A 4,692-nucleotide genomic window follows, 5' to 3' on the forward strand; every position below is an offset into this window, starting at 1 on the left:
TTGAATGAATAAGGTCATTTGTTTTAGTGAGAGGAGTGCTATTGATGGGATACACTCCGATATGGACGGCTCATATTCTCCCATCAGAGACTGTTACAGTGCGCTGCTCTCACAGACGTCAGATTTGTGATAAATAGCGGAATCAATTCCTATCAGTTCTTATGAGGAGCGGGAGAGCAAGTAGATGGTGAGATGACCTGCCCTCTATTGAGTGTGTGGTCGATCATGTTGCAGCCTGAATAGTTATGGATATTAGAATTATCACTCAAACCATGTTTTTCATGCTGTCCTCTATTCTGGTCCAGGTCTTTTCTTGCTTTTTATGTTCATGATGGCATTTCTGGATCACATGCAAAGATGGTCTACCAGCAGCCATCTTTAAAAAAGTGGACCTACGTATTCCATTCATTGAAAAAGCTCAGACAACCATAAACATCTTGACATCACCAGAACCACATCTTTCATTGATAAATTACATCCTCCTTCAGGAGACTGGTACTCTCTGTGAGGATGATTGCAAACCTGGACCCAAAGGGCAGAATGCAGTGAGGAGGAGGAAAAAAGAAGTGGAACTCAGCACTTCGTAAACAAAAGGCTAATTGCCTATTATTGCAGCAGTTTTTATTTTTGTTTATGTGCAGGTTTAGCTGATCGGCCTCTTTGCTCAAGAGGAACAGGCCTCATTATCCAGCTTCAGCCAGTTGGTTTGTCCAGTCTGTCATTCGCCTCAGACGTAACACAGTGAGCAGAATGACAAGACTCTCGGCCTGGAGGAAGGAGACTGTGTATCTCTGTGATTAACGTGCTAGTGCCCACACTGAGACAGCAAGAAATAGCTGACTTTTCCTCCCTCCCCTCATCCTGGGCCAGTGCAAAGCACATGGTGGGCCACATTCAGAATCAGCTGGAGTTGACTGATAGCCTGCGGCATAACGGCTACGTCCATCATAGCTCGACTTTCTCTGCTTTGCCTCCCATCAGTAATACCGTACTCAAGTGCAACCCCAGATTCAGATTGAATTCATCAGAGAAGCTGCAAGGGCTTTTGCCTTGCTGATCTTCTTCTCACAGGCTGGGTCATGACTGCACTCACAATGCTTTATAACAGATAAGTGAGGTGATATGTGTGAAACTGACATTAGCCATTTTTATTTGCTGCATATAATAAGGATTTGATTTATTGATTCCACTCCTTCAACTTTTCATTACTCCCCACTGGCTCCCTGTTGCTGCTCACAAAGTTCAAGCCACTTGCATGGCACCCACCTACATGGATTTCCTCATTCACATTTATGCGCCATCTTGTTCACTAAGATCTGCAAATGAACAAAGACTAGTCCTGCTGTCACTGTAAGACAGGAAATCTCAGTCCTAATTCCTGTGGTGAATGTTACCAAACTTGATTCGATCAGCAGAATCCCTTTCTGTCTTCAAAAATTGCTTGAAGATGAACCTCTTCCGAGACTACTTACTTACCTTATGTGCTCTTTCTCTATTGCTTGATCCTTCTCTTGTTCTTTCTCAAAAGAACAAGCCAGCCTTGTGGCACTTGTCAGGCAGAATGAGGAACTGAGTATTGCTTGTGCACTTAATCTTGAAGGCTTCCCCTTGGTCTATTGTGGCTTGGATTGTAGCTCATTTGTACCTCTGGACAAAAGTGTCTGCCAAAGTAATACATGTAAATGTAAAGTAATAGTTACACATTTTGGGAAATACGCTTATTTGCTTTCTGGTTGAGAGTTAGATGAGAGTTAGATGTCTGTCAAGGCTACAGTCAGCAGCCAATTAGCACAAAGACCAGCTAGCCTGGCTTTGTCCGAAGGTAACAAAATCCACCTACTGACTACAGGCTCACAAATATGTTATATATTGTTTGTTTAACCTTTATACAAAGTGTAAAAATAGGACAATTTGCTGTGTTACCTTTGCACAGAATCAGGCTCGCTGTTTCCAACTTTTTCCAGTCTTAATGCTAAGCTAAGCTAACCAGCTACTGGCTCCAGCTACATATTTACTGTATCAATCTTCTCATCAAACTCCCGACAAGAAAGTAAAGTGTATTTTGTGTTGTGTTTTTCTGTATATTGGTCATTCCAATAAAAAGTGTCTCTTCAATATTACATTTTGTGCATTTTAAGCACTGTAGAAAGAAACTTGAAATCCTAAACCACCAATATTGTATCCATCCAACAATGAGCATAAAGGAGAGAATAATTATTTCCTGACTGTAGCCAAAATTAGGAAGTGTCAGAGTAGAGCTGAAAAAAAAAACACTTTTCCTGCACTCTAACTCATTTTTTAATTAATAGTTTTTTTATCATCTTAAACCCTCAAACAGTATTTCAGTTGTGTAAAACGATATATACATATACATCATATTCATTATCTTGCAATCAAAAGCTTTCTCACCTCATCAAGCATTGCATGGAGTAAGGAAACACCTACAGTACAGAGTCTCATTAGTATTTAACTAATTGCAAGAGCCTGCAGTTATCTCCTTTTCACTTTCATTTAATTAATGTAATCTGTTCCTGCCAACTCCTCCGGTCAGTGTCCCGAAGATCTGTTAAACAGTGCAGGGGTACAGCAACAAAACCAGATGCTTTTACAGACAGCAGGTGCTTCCTGATATTAAAAGACAAGCAACACTTTTACAGTGGTCTGTGTGAGCCTTGTTAGAGTAAATTGAGAACACAGAGCACAGAGCTGCGGTAATGACGTCTGGCTTTGAAAGACATGGCAGAATCAGTGGCTGGAGACGCAATCCCACTGTGACTCTGAATGACCTGATGTTAGAGCAGAGCATCTGCAGAGCAATAAGACAGGTGTCATCCCCACAGACATTGTTAATATACAGCCATAAAAGCCTCTACAGCTCACATCTTGTTGCCGTTAGAACAAAACATTGCATTCATTCATTACCCACTAAGAGCAAATAATCTTTAGGAATTTAGGTCTGAGGTCATGGTATTTTCTAAATAACATAACATTTGAATTGAATAAAGAAACATGAAAACAGTTTAAATTGGAGGTATAAAAGTCCTTTCTATCTGTGCATCTGTTTCATCTATCTAATTGCCTCAGGGCCTATTCTTGGAAGGGAGTGTGTCAATGCACATTACCAGTCTGGCAGATTTACCTTCAAGGACTTGAAAATAAATTGGAGCCCGAGATAAGGCACAGAATTGTAAATGAATCAAAATCTTTTGAACCAACACACACACACACACACCGAGAGAGAGAGAGAGAGAGAGAGAGAGAGAGAGAGAGAGAGAGAGAGAGAGAGAGAGAGAGAGAGAGAGACATGGTGAAACTTGAAGAGAGTTATGAACAAAGAGACAAAAAAAGTGATGGAGCTCATTATTCATTCAGCACATGTGTGTCATTTTAATAGGGACAACAACTCTTCTGCTGAAATGAAAATTGCATATCAAGATAACAACATGAAAATAATGTGCATCACTGTGTAACTTCCATTTTGGTGTTTTACTTGTTTTTATATGTTGCAGATTCAGTTTCATAAATCTATGTTAGTGAAATCATGACAAGGTTTAAATCTTATGTTATACGATGCAGTGTTTTTTTTATTATTCCTGAAAAGACATTTTATAGATTCACTGCTTTTATTCACCAGCAGCAATGTTTATGATCACCTGCCTCAGAGAAAACATTAAGCTTTATAATTCCACCGGTAAAAGAGAAAACTGCACAATGCAGTCAATACCACTTTGAAAGTGAAACCAGTTGTGTTTAATTTTGAGTAATCCAAACATTTTTAGGAGAACAAAATTGCTTGCAGCACCACTGAGAGACTGACCTTCACGGGCCTTCTTTCATGTCTCCATTAAAAGATTCACTTCAAATGTATTCGCACTTTGCCTCTCAGGCTGCAGGGACGTCACAATCAAGAGCCAGAATGCATACATTACACTAAAAGGCCAGCCTCAAAATCCAATTCTCCCCGGCTGGAAGTATATGTAAATATTAATGATCCGTGCATCTGCATTTTACTCCATATTCTGCAGCCTTCATGGGTCTTTTCATTCAGATCAGATAACTCTTTCAGCGGGGTCTCTTTGGATATTTTTCCTCAGTTTTCAATCACCCAAGACTAGGTGCCTTTAAGAACACATCAGAACTTCCTTCAAATGTTCTATTTCATATTGGTGTGCAGTGAGAAAACTGTAAAAACTAAAAAATATTCTAATAAAGATGCAATCAGCTGCAAACACATCTACTCTTTTTCTTTGTTTGGTCTCAAGATGACCAAATAATACCTTTTTTCTTGATTGTTTAGGACCGTCTTTTCACCTTGAATGTTGCCTGCTTGTCCTGCCTGTGCTGAAAGATAGCCCAGGGTTCAGTTAAGCATGACGATATGCTTCCCTGCGCAGTCTTATACTTCAGACCAAGCTAAATGGATTTCCATTAGAGGGGCTATGACTCATTCCAGATGCTTACTCAATACTGTGTGGGCACTGTAGCAGAAAGTTTCCTCCAGACAGAACAAAAAAGGACAACAAAACCAAACATTCTTGTATGAGATAGTGTCCAGAGAGGGGAGAGGGATGTGCTTCGCACCGTCTGCATAACTTGTGTGCTGATTATCACAGCAAGGAAGGTTGTCATCTGTATTGTAGTGTGAGGAGTGAAACATGGATGCAGTCTGACAAAGAAAAAAACTGAAAAAAA

This window comes from Thunnus albacares, chromosome 1 (genome assembly GCF_914725855.1).
Source record: "Thunnus albacares chromosome 1, fThuAlb1.1, whole genome shotgun sequence".
Lineage (NCBI taxonomy): Eukaryota > Metazoa > Chordata > Actinopteri > Scombriformes > Scombridae > Thunnus > Thunnus albacares.